Below are 22,170 nucleotides of genomic sequence, written 5' to 3' on the forward strand. Positions count from 1 at the left end.
CGCGCGGGGCCTGCCGGGAGCTGTAGTTTCCCCCCCGCCGCCGCCGCCGCGCGCCGCCGCCGCCGCGGTGGGTCAGGCTCCCCCCCACCCCCACCCCCACCACCCCGGGCCGGGGGAGGGGAGAGAGGGAAGGGGATGGCGGGGAGCGCGGAGGCTCGGCGCCCCTGGGAAGTCCGACCTCCTCCTCCTCCTCCTCCTCCTGGCTCCCGCGCCGCCGGGGACCGTCGAGCGCGGAGCCGCGCGGGTCGGTCGGTCCGGGAGCGTCTCGAGGGAGGGACGCGCTGGACTCGAACTCCGCTTTGCTATCCGCTAGGCAGGCGATGGCGGTCGGGGGCGAGAGAGAGAGAGAGAGAGAGACGCGGGGAAGCGGGGGATCACCTGAAACGCGGTGTCCCGGAGTGGAGGACCGTGCCTGTGCTGTCTCACTCTTCTTCCTCCAGAGTTCTTCCTCCGGCGGGCGTTCCTCCCCGGGGGCCGCCGTCAACCCCCGACACCGAGCGGACGTAGCCAGCCAGAGCCCTTCACCTGCGGCACAGTAAAACTGGAGACGCTGCTTGCACGTGCCTGGCGTTCCCTCTTGATCGCCTTGCAAACACTTGCGTGTGGCCGGCGCTACCAAAAGTTCCAGTCGGCAGTCACGCAACTGGAGGCTTCCACTTGCGCTGCGTGGAAATGAATGCAGGGTAAGGGGGAGTGGGGGGGGGGAGAGACCTGGGTGGCAGTCACATAAAGATCAGAGGGGAGAAGACCCCGTGTGTTAAATTATAAATACTTGATGCGAGAGAAACTGTCTGCGCAGTTGACAGTCATTGTCACCAAAGCTACACGGTTTGCCCACGTCGACTTTTTTTATCCCTTCAAAGTAAAATATATTGATACAGTTAGAGGGGGTAAAAGCCAGCTTGTCCGGATGCAGAAAGCCAGGGGTGGAGGGTGCGGGCCGGGGGAGGGGGGGGCAGCTTTTGAAAACAGAGGGAGAATAAACCTAAGTGGACCGCCCATTGTGATACAGAATCAACAATATTAATGGATGCATAGTTCTGGATTTGAAGTGAGACGTTTTTCCTCTAGGGATAGAAGTGGAGACTGAACCCGCATGCTGACACCCACAAGGTCACCAATGAGCTAAACCACTGACTGTGCTACTCACTACATCCCCATCTCTTAGGTAGCGAGACTTTTAAAATTAAAAATGTATGATCCTTTTCTACGTGGGGGGGGGGGGACGAGGGTGGGGGAGCATGATTCTGACGTTGCTGTGGAACTGGAAGCTGCCAAGATCCACCAGCATCTAAGTCAGTCAGGCTACATCTTTGTACTTAAAGCCTTACCCACACCTCACTCATGCTCATGCAAGCAATCCTAATGAAACTCAGTGGGTCACAAAAAAGACAAGAAAGGGCCTAGTTCAGAAGAAGAAGGGGTTCAAACAAGGAGGTGATGGGGTGTGAATATGATCAGAATGTGTGTGTGTGTGTGTGTGTGTGTGTGTGTGTGTGTGTGTATGTAACTGTTTAAAGATCTTCTGCCATTCTCTTACTTTAAGATTAAAAGCAGATTGTTTTAAGTGTACCTTCTTTTGAAGCATTCCCTTGCCCAATTGTGTTCTTTTTTTCTTTCCACTTCCCAACAGATGTTTTAGTCTAGCCGGGGATATCTTCTCCTAGCAAGATTCCCAGAATGTCACTGGGGCATTTTGCATCCAGTTTCACCTCACTCTTGAATTCCATTTTCTGTTGTGGTCCTTAAAGAAACAGTTCCTTTCCATAGGAGTGACTTTCTCAGAGAATTAAACTGCTGCTCTGTGGAGTGTTTATGTGAAAATATGTACTTGACTACTTGACGTATAAATATTTCATGGACCTGCATTCTCGCTGTTCTGCTTTTTAATTGCTTTCTCTAGTTAAATCTTTCAGCAGGTCATTTGAGGCTGGGACTGACTTTGTACCTGAAATTTTATCTTTGTTGGACATAGACCACCATTTTCTCACGTGTTCTCTTCCTGTCCTAAGAGATGAAGAATGGTTTTCAAGAGGAATGTTCATGATCCCTAAGAGAACATAGAATCTGAATGTTAAAGACTTCTCAGTATTTTTTTTTTTTTAATGAAAACGGGAGCATGTAACCGTCCCCTTATTTGGCTTTGGCTATAAATCTTCCTGTTCCCACATTTAATGTCTCCTCTTGTCCTTAATGACATAATCATTTACAGGTGTTACCTAATACTAGTTAAGAGTGTCAGCATGGTTGTGACTTGAGGGGGCCAGAGCTCCTTGATTTAGAATCTTAAATTCAGAAAAACACGGTTTGCTGAGGATCCACCAGAGGAAGTTGTCATTAAAAAACAAAACAAAACAAAACAAAAAACAAAAAACAAAAAAGCAAAACCAGCTGGGTTTAATTTATAGAACGTGGTTACTGAAAACTCACTTTGTGTTTGTGTCTTTTTTCCATGACCTTAGAACACAGCTGAAAAATTTACACACCATCCACGTGTCAACACAGAGTTAGTAAAGTGATGATAAGGAAGGAGGGGGATGCTGTAGGCTCTTTATCAGCGGAGACACACTAGTTAACAATCTCAAGCACCCCACCTGGTTCCTTCACAGTTACCCTAGCACAATCTCTAGGTTACTCTAATGGACTTTTAATTAGCCTCTCCTGGACTAGCTCGAACTGTTACATTCTTGGTAACACGTTCATGAAGGTTACATCCATCATCCTCTCTGATTTCGCAAGCTGTGATTGTTCTGTATTCTGATTGCCCTTGATAGACAAATCTTGGGTCACTTACCACATTACCTTGTGTCTTTACTGTGGACCAGATCCTTCTGGGTTCTTTGTCTGTCCTGACCTCTCCTGAACTTATGGAAAAACATGTCTTACTTTTATTCACTCATCACTTAGCATGGGGCTTAGTCAGTTGTTTGTTTTTGAGACAGGGTCTCTCTACATAGTTCTGGCTGCCCTGGAATTCACTATGTAGACCAGGCCCCAAATTCAGAAATCCACCTGCTTCTGCTGGGATTAGACATGAGCCAATATCAAGGGTTTAGTAATTTTTTTATTGAATTGTCAAACTTCTTTTTTCCATTGTCGTGATTTGGTTAACTGATAGTCCTAAAATATCACATGATAAACTTTTCAGCAGTTCCCTACTGCCTTTTAACCAGGCCCAAATTAATAATATCATTAATTGCATACCAGCCCTGAGTCAAATGCATTAATTCTTCTTTATATAGAAAAATTCTTCTCTGTTTATCCCACATAACTTCTTTATTTCCATTATTCATTAGCTTTATATGCATTTTTCACTTAATTTTATATATAATAACATTGATAACATAGCATATATATTTAGAAGAGCATATAGTAAAAAAGATGATCATTTGACCAAGAGGAAGACTATGAAAACCTAATAACTAAAGGGAGAGATAATCACACACGTTTCATCTCGGTTCTCTATTGTTTCCTTACAAGTCAATATTTAGGTAATTGGAAAAAAAATTCTTGTACATCCCAGTGGTTTCTGCTTGTCCTTGTGGTTTTCCCCAAGAAGAAGAAGAAGGTGTAAATGCTTATGAATTTCTTAAAAATGGATTTAGCGTCAAGTTCCCTCAGGCTATAGAGAATTGAGTTTTAATTTAAACCTCTGTTCTTGAAATGATGTCAACTAGCCACAGCCCAAAAGCCAATGGAAAAGAACAAAGGTATTACAGACATCAGCACATCTGGATTGACCAAAAAAAGACATCTGGGCTCTCTCACCACATGGAAGCAACTGAGAATATCCTCATTAGAAAAAAGGAGTTGGGGTGAGATTTTTAATGCAGCCCACTCTCCGCTCTATTATTTAGAAACTTGGTGCTCTTTAATCTCACAAAGAATTAATTTTCCCCAAAATGGGGGTTAATAATTTTATACATCATAGGATTCTTATGAGAACTGACTGAAGAAATCAGGACACATGTGATTAGTCTGCCTTGGTATGTATCACACAACCAAGTGACAGTTAACTGGTGGGATTGATGTCTCTACCCTATAAGCTGACACAAGGATAAATTGGAATAATGCACAGAAAGCATTTTTTAATGGCTAGATAACAGAAAATGCACAATAAGTACTACTTATGATACCAGTATTATTCATGTTAGAGGATATATATGTATATGTATATATTTGTGTGTGTGCATGTGATATATATATACATATAATACATTGTATTATATTGCTTTATTTCCTCAAAGAAATAAGTTGCTGAACTTGATTCTGTGGGTGCCAATTTTTTAAAACTTATTTATTTTTATTTTATGTGCATTGGTGTTTTGCCACAGGTGTCAGGGTCTCTGGAAGTGGAGTTACAGACAGCTGTGAGCAGCCATGTGGGCTCTGGGAATTGAACCAGGGTCCTCTGGAAGAGCAGCCAGTGCTCTCAACCACTGAGCCCTCTCTCCAGCCCCATGGATGCCAATTTAAAAAGATAACAAAAAGCTTAAGAGGCACAGGAATCTGGCTGTAGAAAGACTTCCTTTCTGCTTCATCAAAGAAGGGTCCTACTGCTATCCGCAAGTGACCAGAACTGGCATTCATTTTCTATGCTACTGGATGACAGTGTTTTGGTGTACTATAAAATCACTGAGTTAATAACTAAGTAAATCCATTGGTTTTATTTTTACTGTAGTTAGACTGTAGTGACTTGACTATTTTACTGTAACTTATACCCTGATTATGATTCCTCAAATCTAAAAACTTTCAAGTAGCTCCAAACATGCCTCCGATCAGAGAACAGGACGTTAAACTGTCCCAGTTCCTTTAATGATGGTGGCTGACTTAGCTGAAGACTAGTTGATTTTAATTTAGCTTGTTTGGTTTTGTTCCCCTGGAGACTTTATAGCCTTTGATTTACTGATTCACTGAACATGTTCAAGAATCACGTGTGCAGGGTTGGGGATTTAGCTCAGTGGTAGAGCGCTTGCTTAGCAAGCGCAAGGCCCTGGGTTCAGTTCTCAGCTCCAGAAAAGAAAAAAAAAAAAAAGAACCACTTGTGTGCTGTGGGATGTTCTGTATGGCAAATGTGTTGCTGATTAGTCAATAAATAAAACACTGATTGGCCATTGGCTAGGCAGGAAGTGTAGGCGGGACAAGGAGGAGAATAAAGCTGGGAAGTGGAAGGCTGAGTCAGAGAGACACTGCCAGCCGCCACGATGACAAACAGCATGTGAAGATGCCAGTAAGCCATGAGCCACGTGGCAAGGTATAGATTAATGGAAATGGGTTAATTTAAACTGTAAGAACAGTTAGCAAGAAGCCTGCCACAGCCATACAGTTTGTAACCAATATAAGTCTCTGTGTTTACTTGGTTGGGTTTGAGTGGCTGTGGGACTGGCGGGTGAGAGAGATTTGTCCTGACTGTGGGCCAGGCAGGAAAACTCTAGCTACACTTGTGCATCTCAAACATTTAGGAAAGGCATTTGATCTAGAGGGAAGCTAACTCCTGGTGGAGTTCATGGCTGAGAGATGGACAAACCTATAACACAGAGAAGAGGGTCAGAAAGTATAAGTAGAAGGTAAAATACAGGGGTAGAAACTGAGAGAGAAGTTCATCTCATGTGTTTGTAACCATGCTGATGGAGACAAACCGTGTTGCCAGTTGCATAAAAGCAAAGCATATGTAACCATGTATAGTGCATAATACTTAAAGTACATTAAATAATAACAGTAAGCTCTATGCTACTGCTTGTGTGTTCACTGTTTATTTGTTTACTGGTTTAGCAATCCATTGGTGATGGGGATTGAACCCGAGGACTCATGAATGCTAAGTGGAAACCACTGAGCTACATTTCTAGCACCCTCTATATTGCTTGTGATTTTAGAGTGTAATACTTCTACTTACATTTTTTGAAAGCTTACTGTAAAATGTCATATTGTGTTTCCGCTGACGGCAACCTCATTCCATTTCATAGTTACAGTATTTCTTGATCTCTCTGTTTGTTTTGTTCACCATGGCCCTAGGAGCTATATGCCACACCAAACATGCCATACATATAAACTTACATGTGGGGAGCTGGAAAGATGACTCAGTGGTTAAGAGCATTGGCTGCTCTTCCAGAGGACCTGAGTTCAATTCCCAGCACCCACATGGTAGCTCACACTGTCTGTATCTCCAGTTCCAGGAGATCTGACACTCTCATGTAGACACACATGCCGGCAAAATACCAATGCATATAAAAGTAATGGTAAATCATAAAAAATAAAAAAACCTTACATGTGTTTTTTGTAGTACCAATTGCATTTGTGAAATCTGATGTTTGTACAGTGATGAAATCATGTAACGATATACTTCTTAGAATGTTTTCTTGTCTCTAAGGGTCACATAACTATATGGTAAAGATATGCATACATTATACATTAATAATACTTATGCTAACTGTATGATTTGATAAACACAATAACCCACAGAAATGTGAGTAATCATACTGCTTTATCTACTCTTCTGTGTTTCCCTCTGCCTGTAAAAATCTTGAATAATAACTTTTACTGTATCCTATATATAGCGTATACAGAATGGCATCCATTTCCTGTCTGAGACATTGCCTTATTTTCTTTTCTTAAAACCACAGTATTTATTCATGCATGCGTGTGTGTGTGTGTGTCTGTGTCTGTGTTTGTGTGTGTGTGTGTGTGTGTGTGTGTGGTATGTGTGTGTGTGTGTGTGTGTCTGTGTTTGTGTGTGTGTGTGTGTGTGTGTGTGTGTGTGTGTGTGTGTGTGTGTATGGTGTATATGCATGCCTGCATGTAGAAGCCAGAGGAAGATGTCAGATGCCCTGTTACATCCTTCTCTGCCTTATTTCCTTGACACAGGCTGTCTCATTATACCTGGGGTTACACTGGTGGCTAGGTCCTCCTTTCCCACCCCCCACAGCACTGTGATTCTCGAAGCCATGCCTGACTTTTTATGTGGGTGCTGGGGATTTGAACTTAGGTCCTCATACTCGTGAAGCAAAGCTTCCTACTTGGTAAGTTCTCCCCAAGCCCCTTGTCTTAATTTCTGATCGATGTTATTTTTCTCTGTTCTAAAAGCAATATTGAAAGGAGACCGTTTTGCCTCGGCATAGAATGGAGATGTCCAGTCCTGGTATGGACACTCCTTTTTTGTCCATAAATACAGATTTTTATGACAAAATAAACACATATATTGTGAAAAATAGTTATTCAAACACATTTATCTTTTTTTTTTTTTTCAAGACAGGGTTTCTCTGTGTAGCTTTGCGCCTTTCCTGGAACTCACTCTGTAGCCCAGGTTGGCCTCGAACTCACAGAGATCCGCCTGGCTCTGCCTCCCGAGTTCTGGGATTAAAGGCATGTGCCACCACCGCCTGGCTTTTTTTTTTTTTTTTTTGAGATAGGATCTTACTATGTATCTCTGGCTGTCTTAGAACTCACTATGTAACCAGGCTGGTCTGGAACTCATAGAGATCCACTTGCTGCTGCCTCCCAAGGGCTAGCTATTCAAATTATGTTGTTTTGTCCAGATCTCTGAGTTGAAGCTATAATGTTCTCTGTAATAGGTATGTAACTTATTAAGTGGCAAGCTAAAAGACCAAGCCTTGGCCGTGACAGAAGGGGATTAGTCTTGCTAAAATTGTACCCTGGACTTTAAGCTTCTTTTTCGGTAGGGGCAGAAATTTAGGTATACTCTGGCTGATGACCAGCTCTGTTGAAATGCTTTTTCAAACATTAGAACTGAAAATGGATTAGTTCGTCTAATTTATAAAATGAATCATGTAGTATAACTAAGCTATAGATTTCAAAAAAAATTTATGACCACAACCTATGCTATTTTAGAATTACAAACACACTCAAAATACTTTGCTCATGTTTATAGATACATAAATAGGACGAAATCGCATGGTTAGTCTAAATTTAAACCTAAGTCTAGACAAAATTAAATACATAGTATATCTGTGAATATACATGGCTTAAAGGCAGAATTTGAGTTGTGGTGTTATGTTGCAACTTCCTGTTAGTATTGGTAGTAATAGCTATATATGTACAACCAAGTTTATTTGTAAAGACTGTTGCTATTTCTATGACTTGGTGTCGTTCTAATTGGTTTGTGTTGTTCTGGGATTGAATGCAGGGTTCCATGCTAAGCATTTGTTACACAATTAGCCACACGCCTAGTACCTCTTTACTTTCTCAGTATTCTATTTTGGGGCCCTCTGGGAAGTGATCTTCGAGTATTTCTTCCTCTTTCATTGGAGACTTCTAGACTTCACCTGCATCTTAAACACAAGCTTTTAAAAATATATATTCCTTGAAGAAGGACATGTGGGTACGGGGCGACAATGGGAAGGGAGTGTCCCTCGATCTTTCTGTTCCTCTTCCCAGTGGGGCCACCTTGATTAAAACCTCCTTCTCCTTTCCATTTTTAGTTTGGCTCTTTTAATTGTTTATCGAAGATGAGAGGTCAGAACTCACGCGGCACCCAAAGTGACCCCCAGCGTTTGATAACTCACCCCTCTTCAAAGGGAAACACCAATGCAGCACTATTTGACAATAATTTTTCTCTCTTTGTTTGTCCCCAAGAGCTCATATTAATATATATCACAATAAAAACGTATTAAAAACTCAAACACTTTAAAAATTCAGTCACTTTCAAACTCCAAAGTTTCTTTAAAACTTCAAAATCTTTTTAAAAGTTGTCTCTCAACTGTGGACTCCTGTAAAATCAAAATAAATACTTCCTTATTCCAAGAGGGAAGAACCCGGTCACAATTACAATCTGAACAAAGCAAAACCAACTCCAATGGTGTAAATAACTCGGTGTCCACAGTCTGGGATTCACTTACAGTCTTCTGGACTCCTCTAAAGGGTTTGCCACAGCACAGATGCCTTGTCTCTCAGGCTCAGGCCTCTTCCGCTCCATAGCTTCTGCTGTCCTTGTGATAGTTCCGTGGTACTGGCATCTCTAAAATCCTAGGGTTTTCTGTAGCAACTGGCCTGTACTTTTACCAGTAGCCTCTCCTGGGCGCTCTTCAAGGTGCCAAGCCTCATCTCTCCATGACGCCTTCAATGCTGGGGCTTCAGCTGCTACTGAGGCTGTAGCTTCACCCAGGGCCTCTCCCGGTCTCTCATCTGGTCTCATGACCTCTTCATCCTTCAAAGCTAGAACCACCTGGGAGATTCTTACACAAGATCAAGTTTGGCTGCCAGTAAAGGTGCAATCTTGGCCACCTCTGGCACCCAGCTTCTGTGTGCTGCCCTGGAGGAAATACTTCCCAGAAGATTTCACCTCAAGGGTGCTGGTCTCTTCTTACCGCTAATTTCCCAACCCTAGCTAACCAACATCAATTGTCCTAGTTAAAAAGGTTTCATGTCAGTGATCTTGATCTCTTCTTAATCACAGCCAATTCTTCAGCCCCAGCTGACCAGAGCCAACTACAGGTTCTTAATTGAAAATAGCAAAGGCTCCGATAGAGTCCTTAACAGACTCTCAAACTTCCCTCTGAAACTTCACAAGCAAGGCCTCTATGGTCTGCGTTGTTTTCAACGTTATTATCTTCCAAGCTCCTACAGGAAAGCCCGCTGAGCTCTCAACACTGAATGGCTTTCTAGCCCAAAGTGCAGATGTCCTTCCTTCCACAGTCATTCTCAAAGCAACGTGTTCAGGTTTTCACAGCAGTCCACCACTCCTGGTACCAATTTCTGACTTACTTAGGGTTACTATGGCTGTTACATTGTAATCAAAAGCAACTTGGGGAGGAAAGAGTTTATTTCATTCACACTTACATACAGTTCTTTACTGAAAGCAATTAGGCAAAAACTCAAACGGGGCAGGAATCTGGAAGCAGGAGCTGATGCAGAGGCGATGGAGGAGTGCTGCTGACTGGCTTGCTCCTCATGACTTGCTCAGCCTGCTTTCTTATGGAACCTAGGACCTCCATCCCAAGAATGACCCTACCTACAGTAGGCTGGGCCCCTCCCACATGAATCACTCCTGAAGGAAATGCCCTCCAGGCTTGCTTACAGCCTGATTTATGGGGTCGATTTCTCAACTGTGGGAGTCAGTTTCTCAACTGCGGTTCCTTCCTCTCAGATGACTTCAGCTTGTGTCAAGTTGACACAAAACTAGCCAGCACAATAACAAAACGATGACCATGAAGGAGCAAAGATTCATTTTTTTTTGGGGGGGGGTGCCACTCACAGTGAGCAGACCATGGGTAGACAGGAAAGATGGAAGTTCCCAGGAGCTGCTGGAGTCATTTTATTCCAGGGACATTTTCCTGTCTTCCCACTTCAACTCAGCTGTTTTGATCTCTACTTGGGAAACAGAGAAATGAGTCTGGACTTTGGTTTGGATTTCTCAAGGTCTGACCCTTGAAGTACCACTTCTGAGAAAGGTACCTGAACACCATTTCTGAAATGCTAGGCCATTACCTACAAGGAGAAACGGGGCGCTCTAGTTCGCATATGTTTGGCCTAAGAGCCATGTCTATAAAGTTGCTTAAATTGGGACTAAATGGTGTGTCAGCACTAACTTCTTGACATCTGTTGCTTACACACACACACACCACCCTCCCACACACACACAATGTGAGATCAAATCAGACCAACCAGGACAAATCTTCCTGACATCGTGGGCCCACGGAGGACAAACCAGCAGATGGCCAGTCATCAGAGTCATCAGAGAATATTGTTCAGAGACATAGGAGAAGTTGTTAGAGCTAGACGTCATGCTGAGCATGGGAGAGCTTGCCTGAAATCCATGCACTTGGGAAGCTGAAACAGGAGGGTGTGGAGTTGGAGGCCAGTCTAGGCTTCTCATTAGATTCTGTATCAAACCAACAAGACAATGCATGTGTCAGCTCTTCCAAAAGTAACTCAAAGCCAAGAACCGTCGTGAAAATACAGTTCTTAGGTATGGCTCTCTGGCACTAACTAAAGGTGTTCACATTGGTCCCTCTTTGCATTCTATTTATTGTATTTCTTTTAGACATAGACATCCTTCACATCAAGATTAAGTAGCTAAAACAGAAAGTGTGGGATTATAACAGCCCCAGCAGAAATGAAGGTATTCTAAAGAGACACTTAAAACAATGGATCCCAAAGAAATGGGAAGTTCCCTGGGAATCTCGTGATGAGAAAGGAAAAGGTACCAGCCAGAGGAGTATCTTGTCTCCTGGAAAGAGATTTCCCAAAGTTCTAACAACTTGTCAGACTACATTACATGATGAGACTGAATCCCAGACAAGGATGATGGGTCAATAGTGAACAAGAACACACATCGACCAGGACTTCCAGATACACAAATCCTTGGCCTTCTGTTTAAACTTAAACTCACTAGAGGACCCTTGAAGGAACTGTGTGTGTTGGGGGATGGTGGGGTAAGGGCAGTCATTAGGACTCTTCCCAATGTAACCATATGGAATAAATCTATTTCTGCTTTCTTACATATACCTTGAAAATTACTCAAGGAAAGATTGTTCTTTAAAAAGTTAGAAGGGGATAATTAATAATCACAGTTAAAATTACTCCAACAATGTAAGATTGAGAGAGCATGTTTTTTCCAGTGAAGACTCATTATATTCTTTGTAGTCTGATCAGTAGAAAAACTTCACAATTTCATAGTGTTACAACACAGACAAATGGAATATAATTCCTTAGAAAATTCACAAACAGTTCCAAAGCAGAAGAGAACTGAGTGCCTCAGCCCTGACTTGATTAAGTTATATTTCGATATGAACTGAAAAAATACTTTTTTAACCCCTCTTCTAACTGATATTAATAGATACTTGGTCAAAAGAGTGAAAATAACACAAAACAAACCCTGCTTAAAACCTGGAAACAAAACCATTTCAAAGATGTCTGGCAGTCAAGGCTTAATTTAACGAATTCAAGATTGTATTTGAATGACTTTAAGTTTTTTCATTTGGAGTGACAACTGCCTGTAGGGTGGCTTTGTTTGGAATGTCATTTGTCCCCACAAGGGCTCATGTGTTGAAGATCTGCTGTCAGTGTGACAGCAGGAGAGGGGGTGGACCTTTAAGAGAGGGGCAAGTCCAAGGTGATTAAGGTTGGTGGGGGTAGTAGCCTGGGAAGGAACTGCTGTAGTCTTGGGTGAGTTTCTTGCTTTGTTTTTGTTTTGTGTGCGGTGCTGGATCTCCAGCACCAGGCCCTGCGCATGTTGGGCAAATTGCATTACACCACCAGACCCCAGTATCATTCTTAGGGGTCCCTGGTGAGTTCTCAAGAGAAAGAGGTGTAATAACTGATATATAAGAGCAAAATGGAGCCCTTGCCATGTTCTGGGTTTCTGGGGTTTATGTTTTTTGTTTTTTTTTTTTTTTGAGACAGGGTTTCTCTGTGTAGTTTTGGTGCCTGTCCTGGATCTCGCTCTGTAGATCAGGCTGGCCTCGAACTCACAGAGATCCGCCTGGCTCAGCTTCCTGAGTGCTGGGATTAAAGGCGTGTGCCACCAACGCCTGTCTTGATGTGTGATCTCCCCTAAGGTGGGCTCTTGTCATGATCCCATGTGTCGTGACGTGATGTAGTCAAGATCTCTTGGCTGGAGCCAGCACCAAAATTGCTTGGACTTTCAGCCTTCAAAACTGTAAGAAACATCTTTTCCTAATGAGTTACTCAGTCTTGAGGACTTTGTCAGCACAGGAAATAGGCTAAGACAAGGGTGGACTAAAGTAGATTAATCAGCTTTAATATTCTTGTTATTCACAATGAAGATGATGATATTGCCAATATACTTGATTTTCAGAATTAGAGGATCTTTAAACATATACTGTTGTTGACACACCTAATATCCCTGGCCATATTCTCAATTTATATCATAAAACTGAATGGAAGTTTTATTTTACAGATCTGGCCGGCCTAGAACTTTTTAAGTAGCCCAAGCTGGCCTTGAACTTACAGTATCCTCCCACCCCTGGGATTACAGATGTGTACCACCGTTCTGGCTGGAGGTAAGTTCTTACAATAGAACTTCCATATCTTCCACGTAGTATCTTCAACATGTAGTAGAAATTGGTGCTTTGCCATCCTGTTGATCCTGCAAGAGGCCAAAAAAAAATATAGCATATTTTTTAAAATTACAGGTCAACATATGTGTACTTGTGAACATACATGCATGCACCAGATCTATAAAAACACTATATGATGAATTCTTCCCATGACAACCACTGGGTGATAACTTCACTCGATAATCTTGACAACGTGCATCTCCGAGCTGTCTGTTCCGTGAGAAATAGATTTGAGTTTCTCTTTAGTTCCTTGATTCTCTCTCTCTCATTTCTTTGGTTATATAAAAATTCCTTATTAGAGATTAATTTCTTTGAATCTTGAACATTTTTTAGTTTTCAGAACCCTCAGAGAAAATTTAACTAAAAAAAAAAAAAAAAAGCAGCAGTTAGAAAAGGATGCAGGGAAGTTTGTTGGAAATCCAAGATTAGTGTCTGTAAAGTCAGGCATGCTGGTACATGCCTTTAATCCCAGAACTCAGGAAGCAGAGACCAGTGAATGGGAGTCTGAGGCCAGCCTAGGCTATCCTGCAAGTTCCAGGTCAGTTAGCCAGGACTGCATGGTGAGACCCTGTCTCCAAACAGAAACAAAAGGAATGGAGGATTCTGGGGTCTCACTCTCCCCATCTTTGAGAGAGGAATGAACATTGTTCTAAGAGATTGGAGAGAGGGGAGATCAGGAAAGCAGAGAAAAGCCCGTTGTCCTGCCGTCAGCCTCCATCTTGGCCCGATCTCTGATTTTGTGAATGGCATTGGGAAGGTTGACATGAAACCTGGATTCCTAAGATAAGGTTTCAGAGGAACAGCAAGAAATTGACTGGACTGTAGGAGGAAATATTTTAATATCCCTTTCATGATTGAAAACCATGGCAGGCAGATTTGGGCGGAGATATGATGTAGGCTTCTTTAATTCTCTATGACTATTAAAGAAACAAAGGGAGGCGTACTTCAGTTTCAGGTTTGAGCAGGGTGTAGCTAAAGTTTTCCTGCCTGGCCCACAGTCAGGACAAATCTCTCTCACCTGCCAGTCCCACAGCCGCTCAAACCCAACCAAGTAAACACAGAGACTTATATTGGTTACAAACTGTATGGCTGTGGCAGGCTTCTTGCTAACTGTTCTTACAGCTTAAATTAATCCATTTCCATTAATCTATACCTTGCCACGTGGCTCGTGGCTTACCGGCATCTTCACATCCTGTTTCTCATCGTGGCGGCTGGCAGTGTCTCTCTGACTCAGCCTTCCACTTCCCAGCTTTATTCTCCTCCTTGTCCCGCCTACACTTCCTGCCTAGCCAATGGCCAATCAGTGTTTTATTTATTGACTAATTAGCAACACATTTGCCATACAGAACATCCCACAGCAGCAGGGTCCCCCAAAAAGTAGGGGAATGAAGAGTCCCAGTGTCCCAGGAATTTTGAATCTAAATTGCTTATTTCATAGTTTGTCTACGAATGGCCCATTCCCAATCTTTTTACTTTTACCCTCAGGGCCTTATTGAATAACTACTGTGTGCCATGATTTCTAATGTTAATATTAATATATTAGGATTTCTGCTAATGTCTTTCTCAAAGCATGTGGCTCAATGCCAGTGCTTCTTAGTCCTGGCTGCACCTGGAATCACCTGGGGAGCTTTTAGACAAGCCCATGCCAAGACCACACACGAGAAACCACTCTAATGTGCACGTACAGTTAGAATGGTTGGCTTAATTTATACTCTTTCTGAAGTAAAATAGCTCTGAGAACAATGATTCTTAAACATTTTGGTCTCAAGAGCCCTCACATTAATAACAATTATGGAGGACCACAAGTGGCTTCTATTTATGTGCATTATGTCTGTCAATAGTTGTATCAAAAAGTGAAACAAGTACTTTATAAATATTATGGATTTATTAAAGATAATGAAAGCATTACATGTTACATAGCACTTTTTTATGAAAAACAAAACAAAAAACCCCAACCTCTACATTTCCAAAACAAAAAGATTTTCGTAAGAGCACTGGCATTGTTGAATATGTTTTTAAAAAACCTGTAATGTCCAGCTAGATTCTGGTATTTGCATTCAACCTATTATTGGTTGAAGTAGATAAAGAAAACTTGGCTCCACACACAATATTAAGAAGAGGGAGAAATTTCAATAGAAGTTTCAGATAACTCTTGAAAATCTTCATTATTCAACTGAAATATGACAAATATGGCCTAAAAGTCAGTTGTTTTAGACTCTCAAACCAAATGGATAAATGTCTTTACTCCGTTAAAGGTAAACCCTCCTGGTCTCATTTACTTTGAATGTATCTTTTCTTCATGATTTTATAACAGGTTGACTGGGAATCTGCTAAATATTGATTCTCTGAATTATACGAGCATTGCAAATGTTGAGCATTCCATATTATAATTACGCTTTTAAAAAGCCACTGATTTCGCCGGGCGGTGGTGGCGCACGCCTTTAATCCCAGCACTCCGGAGGCAGAGGCAGGCGGATCTTTGTGAGTTCGAGGCCAGCCTGGTCTACAGAGTGAGATCCAGGAAAGGCGCAAGGTTTCTACACGAGAAACCCTGTCTCGAAAAACCAAAAAAAAACAAACCAAAACAAAAAAACCAGTGATTTCATCAGGGAAAAGTTGCTGTGAAAAAAAGAAAACTGTGGAGGTTAGGGTGGCAGAAACAAAAGAGAAAGCTCTCCAAATCACAGTTTTGTTTGAGAGATCCAATGTTATCATTGGCAACAAATACTGTCAGTCATTGTCCTGGGGGTAGAGGTGCCCTTTGTTCGTTTTAAAACAAATGCCTGCCAAATACCCAAGGGTGAGTACTCCTAATTTATCAGCCATTGTTCTTTCAATCAGAAAGTGGTTTTTCATGAAAAAAGAAAATAGTTCATAACGCATCTCAAACAATGGCATAACTCCTTTCCCCTGAGATAACAATTGCCCTTCAGCATGTACCAGAAATGCTTTATTTATACTTCCCGTTTGTCATGCAGCATAAAAAAAAGTTCCAGTCAGGATGTAACTGGATTTATCATCTCATCTTGAAAAAGCTGTCCAGAAATGATGCTTAAATTCTAGAAGATAAGCATAGGGAAGCGATAGAAAACAAAACAAAACAACAACAACAACAACAACAACAAACAAATGACGTGAAATGAACTGGATGCTTTCCCTAGGTGACTGTATTGAAACTGTCTAGGAGATCGTGCAGTTAGGGGATTCTACACGGAGCCAAATGGTCTCCACAAAGTGCAAAGACAGAGATGAGCACATGGGAACGTGGTCAGATTTACAGAAGAAAGTTTGGGCAAAGAGAGAGCTTCATGGAAATCAGCAAAGATTTTTTTTTTCCTGCAAGGGTTCAGCTGAGTACTGACCAACAACACATAAAAAGACATCGCTCAAAGCAGGAGAAAGAACTCTGTCGATGGAGCAGGTAGAACAAGTCCTGAGATATTGGTGGAGTTGGGAATATTTCACGTTTCTGCCAGTCACTGGGAAAATCTCCAAATACAAAGGCGGAGTCAGTATGTTGAAGAAAGCATTGGCCCAGTGATGGTTCAAATCAGCCCTGGATGGCTGCCTGCGCTCCTAATGACTAGCCAAAGTTAAAAACAGTTCTCCAAAGGATCCAAATGTTTCCACCTTAATCAACCATGTTCTAGGACAAGGATGAAGACTACTTAGAGAAGTACAAAATCAATTCCCAGCATTAAATTTTACTATGTCTACTATTTATTAAAATGACTAGGTATGCAAAGGAATAGGCACATTTAATCCATAATAGGGAGAGAAAAAAAAACTATCAATAGAAAATGACGCTATTGATAAGTGAGCAGATGAAGATAAACAGTTCCGATAACTAGATCCCATGTATCTAAGAAGGCAGAAGAAAATATATGAACATACAAGGAAAGATATGATGGTATAAAAAGGATCTAAACCAATCATGTGAAGGAATGTCTGAGATGGGAAAAAAACATTAATGAGACTAGGAGCAGATTAAATACTGCAAAAGAAAAGGGTGGTAAACTTGAAGAGAAATAAAAGAAAAGTGAAAGAGACAAAAACCAATAACAACAATAACAACATCAAAACCAAATAGCAAACAGCACCCCGTAACCCACTGGAAAACTTTAAACAAATGACTGCATGTGTGAATGGAGATCCCAAAGGAGTGTGTAATACGTACAGGGACAGGGAGAGAACAGACGTATTTGAAGAGGCTATAGCTAAAAAAGTTGCAAACTTTACGAAAACTTAAAACCCCTTGACCAAAGAAACTCAGTATATCAGAAACACAAGAACGTAAAGAGAATTCTACTAATGAATTACACAATTAGATATAAAACTCATTATTAAAAAGACAGTCATGGGGTCGGGGAGGTGTCTCAGTGGTTAAGAATGCTTGCTGCTCTTCCAGGGCATTGGGGTTAGGTTCCCCGCCACCTACATAGGTGCCACCCATAACTCCAGCTCCAGTGGGATCTAGCGCCCTCTTCTGACTTCCTTGGGCACCTGCATGCTCTTGTATGCACATGCAGACACACAGACATACACCATACACGTACATAAATTTAAAAATATCTGTTTTAGGGTTGGGGATTTAGCTCAGTGGTAAAGCGCTTGGCGCAAGGCCCTGGGTTTGGTTCTCAGCTCCATAAAAAAAAAATCTGTTTTAAAAAGAGAGGGTTTGCCGGGCGGTGGTGGCGCACGCCTTTAATCCCAGCACTTGGGAGGCAGAGCCAGGCGGATCTCTGTGAGTTCGAGGCCAGCCTGGTCTCCAAAGTGAGTTCCAGGAAAGGCGCAAAGCTACACAGAGAAACCCTGTCTCGAAAAACCAAAAAAAAAAAAAAAAAAAAAAAAAAGAGAGGGTTACAAGCTACGCATCGTGGTGCACATCTGTCCTTTAATTCCAGAACTCAGGAGGCCCTACATAGAGGGATTTTTAGACGTGCAAGGCCAACCTGGTTTACAGAGGGTGGCAGGGTTCCAGGTCAGCCAGATCTACGTAGAGAGGCCCTGTCTCAATAGTAATACAAGCAACAACAACAACAAAAATCACCACCAGTAGCATCAGCATCAACATAAAAAAAAATCAAAAGAGCAGAATGGTGTTTTTAAAAGACAGTATATACAGAGGCAGAAAGAGAAGGATGATAGCAGACTTCTCAGAAGTGAAACTATCAAGATGACATATTTAAGGCACTGAAAAGTATCTGTCAACATAGATGCTATACTCAGAGGAGATAACTAAAAAGTAATGATAATAAAGAAGACGATTTCAGCACAGAGATAGAGAGAACCAGTCTCTACCATACCTAAAACACAAGAAATATTAAAGATATATTTCAGGCACAAAGAAAAGTAGAACCAGTCTCTACCATACCAAAAACACAAGAAATATTAAAGATATGTTTCAGGCACAAAGAAAACTGTACCAGATGACTACGTGTATCTACACAAAGAGAAGAAGAAAACCAGAAATTGTTAATATGTTTATAAGAGAGTTAGACACACTTATTTTAACACTCTCTTTAAAAGTCATTGTTTAGTGAAAAGACAACTCACTGTGGGTTACCTAACATACAACTAAAATAATGCAAAGACCCATGAAAGGAGCAGCAGAAGTCTGTTGTGGTCCACATATAACCCAGTAAGTGATTCTTTAAGATTTTGATACAATAAAAATGTATACTATAAGTCCTAAGACAAACATATATATACAAATGCCAATAAAAATTCCCAACTCCCCCAAAACAAAAGCCAAAAACCCTGAGTAGGTAAATCTACAAAAGAGATAAAAAACAAAATATTCTTAAAAAGTCAGTTAATCGTGGTATTCATAAAAAGTGGTAAAAATGAACAAAAACCCGACAGAATACATAAAAATAAGTAGTAAAGTAATATATATAGATCTGATTGTATCAATAACCACATTAAATATAAACACCTCTTGTAAAAACCATCCATAGTCCAATTATATAAAAAAGCAAGACTTATCAGTATGCTGTCTATATTCATTTTTAATGTAAAAATGGGTTGGGTAAGATGACTCAGTGGGCTGGGCCGTGGTGGTGCATACCTTTTATCCCAGTACTCAGGAGGCAGAGGCAGGCAGATCTGTGTGAGTTCAAGGCCAGCCTGGTCTACAGAGTGAGTTCCAGGACAGCCAGAGCTACACAGAGAAACCCTGTCTTTAAAAACAAAAGAAAAAGAAAAAGATGGCTCTGTGGATAATGGTGCTAGTTGCCAAATTTGATGACCTTAGTTTGTGGTGAAAGGAAAGAACTGATTCCAGCAGACAGTCCCTTGACCTTCACACAAGGAACATGATATGAGTCTCTACTATTCACTTGAGGAATTGTCTCTCTCTGAACAAGCCCTAACACTCCTCCTGACTCCACTCCCCCAGATGTAGGATTGAAACACTTGGGGGTACCTGCTTGTTATGTGGTTGCTGGGATTCGATCTCTGGTCCTCATGATTGTAGAGCAAGCACTCTTAACCACTGAGCCGTCTCTTTAGGCTCTATTGGTGAATCCTTAAGTGATACCAGCTATTTTTTCTTTTCTCTTCCTCTTATGTTTTCTTCTCTGTGCACTACAGTAAAAAAAATACAACTACAAGCATCTCTTTCTATCTTCATTTATATATTCAAATATTTATGTGTTTTTAATTTTATTTTTATTCCTTTTTTTTTCAGACAAGGTACCCTTATGTACAGCATCTTCAACGTCTAAAATGCAAAGTTTATTAATTATTTTCCATGGGAAGAATTTGAAAACAGGAAAAGTTGCAAGAGAGAAAAAAAAATTATCAAGAATTTCCAGAAGGTTCTAGAATGAAGGAGGAATGGAAGAATGAGTGAAGAAAGGTGAAAGAAGGGTATTTTGGGTGTGTAAGACTCAAGAGAGGCTCCAAGCTCCCCGTCCCTCCATTCCAGAGACAGCCACATTCTTGTGCGGCGCCAGACTCCTCCCTGATACATGATGGTGAAGGTAGGGGTGGATGGATTGGGCTGTACTGGCTGCCTGGTCACCAGGAATGCCTCCAACTCTTTCAGAACGGATACTGTTGCCGTCAATAACCCCTTCACTGACCTCAACTATATGGCCTATATGTTCCTGTATGATTCCACCTACAGCAAGATCCACAGCACAGTCATGGCTGCGAACAGGAACCTTGCCATCAACAGGAAGACCATCTCCGTCTTCTAGGAGTGAGATACCACCAACATCAGATAGGGGTAATGGTGGCATCTTCACCACCACGGAGAAGGCCGAGGTCCACTTCAAGGGGTAGAGCCAAAGGGTCATCGTCTGTGCCCCCTCTGCTGATGGATGCCCCCATGTTTGTGATGGATGTGAACTACAAGAGGTGTGACAGCTCACCCACTCACTCAAGATCATCAGCATTGGCTCCTGCCCTACCAACAGCTTAGCACCCCCCCCTCCCCCCGCCCGCCCATCCGGGTCATCCATGACAGCTTCAGCATCAGGGAGGGACTCATGACTCTAGACCTTGAGATCACTGGCACCCAGAAGACTTTGGATGACCCCTCTGGGAAGCTGTGGCATGATGGCTCTGGGGCTGCATCCACTGACACTGTGCAAGCTGTGGGCAGTGCCATCCAAGATCTGAACAGGAAGCTCACTGGCATGGCCTCCCATGTTCCTGTCCCCAGTGTGTCCATGATGGATATGGCATGCTGTGTGGAGAAAGCCGCCAAGGATGAAGATATCAAGGTGGTGTCCGCCAAGGATGAAGATATCAAGGTGGTGTCCGCCAAGGATAAAGATATCAAGGTGGTGTCAGAGGGCCCACTAAAGGGCATCCTGGGCTACAGTGAGGACCAGCTTGTCTCCTTTGTCTCCTATGAGTGATACCTACTCTTCCGCCTTTGTTGCTGGGGCTGGTATTGCTCTCGACTGCCACACCAACTCCGTGTGGCATAAACAATTATGTCAATAATATCGGACGGGAGATATGCGTCCCACGGGACTAAGCTCCCTGGAGGTCCCTGGCAGAGTGCCTGTGTTATGCCTCCTTCTTGAAGGAGACGTGCTTCACAGATCATGAGCTCTCTGGGCTATGGGTTCTGTATAACTGCTTTTCTGATAATGTTCTAATTAATCTATAAAACACAGCCAAAATTAATGAATGCTTGGGTTGTGAACTATGGAGGAAAGGGGAAGCTGGACATGGACCTCATTTAGATATAGCAGAATGAGATATTCCTTTAAGACCCCAAGCCACTAGATAATAGAAAGTATAATAGTTCAGGCACTTCTAGGGAATGAACACTCACCCACTAGGAATCCTTTAGGAATCCCAACTAAAGTGATTTATGGCAGAAAAACGTTATCTCATAGGAGGCGGATGGTGGGCCCCTCTGTTGAGGAAGTTCAGCATGGGAAACTTAAGGACTACAGCAGAACCCCTTCCCCTTACAGGAGTAAAAGTACAAGAGTCCATATTCCAGCAGGTAAAAAGGTTTTATATTAAAACAGATATGTCATAAAAAGAACTAAAGAAAGACTCAGGGAGGATCTACAGCATCCAAATTGGCTAAGTGGGTCATGAGAACCAGCAAAGTAGAAGTGCATAATAAACTAGCAAGCGGCTGAGATAAAGATGAAGGACACAGCCGCAACCACAAAGAAGTCTACACAAGTCTAGGGACTGTACTAAGTTTAAAAAACACAGACTGCAGGCTGGGCGGTGGTGGCGCACGCCTTTAATCCCAGCACTCGGGAGGCAGAGCCAGGCGGATCTCTGTGAGTTCGAGGCCAGCCTGGGCTACCAAGTGAGTCCCAGGAAAGGCGCAAAGCTACACAGAGAAACCCTGTCTCGAAAAACCAAAAAAAAAAAAAAAAAAAAAAAAAAAAACACACACAGACTGCTCTTTGGATCATAAAGTTCTTGTGGGTGAAGGGATATGTCTAGCGCCGATTAATAATTGTGTGCTTGCTGTTTTTTAAAGGTGATGTAATGGAATTATTGCCAAGCTCTTGCTGTTCCTTGTATGACTTGATAGTTTTCTGTATATAAACTACTGATTTACAGAAGTAAAATTACAACAGATTCAAACCACTTCTGAGTGTGTTGTCTGTCTGTCATTCGCCAAATCCTTGCCTTCCTGACTACC

At 42.1% G+C, this 22,170-nt stretch overlaps 1 pseudogene; it reads left to right on the forward strand.

The window, feature by feature from the left end:
• The first annotated feature begins 67 nt into the window (after positions 1-67).
• Positions 68-21,907, forward strand: LOC128115540 (glyceraldehyde-3-phosphate dehydrogenase-like; annotated as a pseudogene).
• The last annotated feature ends 263 nt before the right edge of the window (positions 21,908-22,170 follow it).

The sequence above is a fragment of the Peromyscus californicus genome, unplaced genomic scaffold, assembly GCF_007827085.1.
Source record: "Peromyscus californicus insignis strain IS unplaced genomic scaffold, ASM782708v3 Scaffold_1__1_contigs__length_55948999, whole genome shotgun sequence".
Taxonomy (NCBI): Eukaryota; Metazoa; Chordata; class Mammalia; order Rodentia; family Cricetidae; genus Peromyscus; species Peromyscus californicus.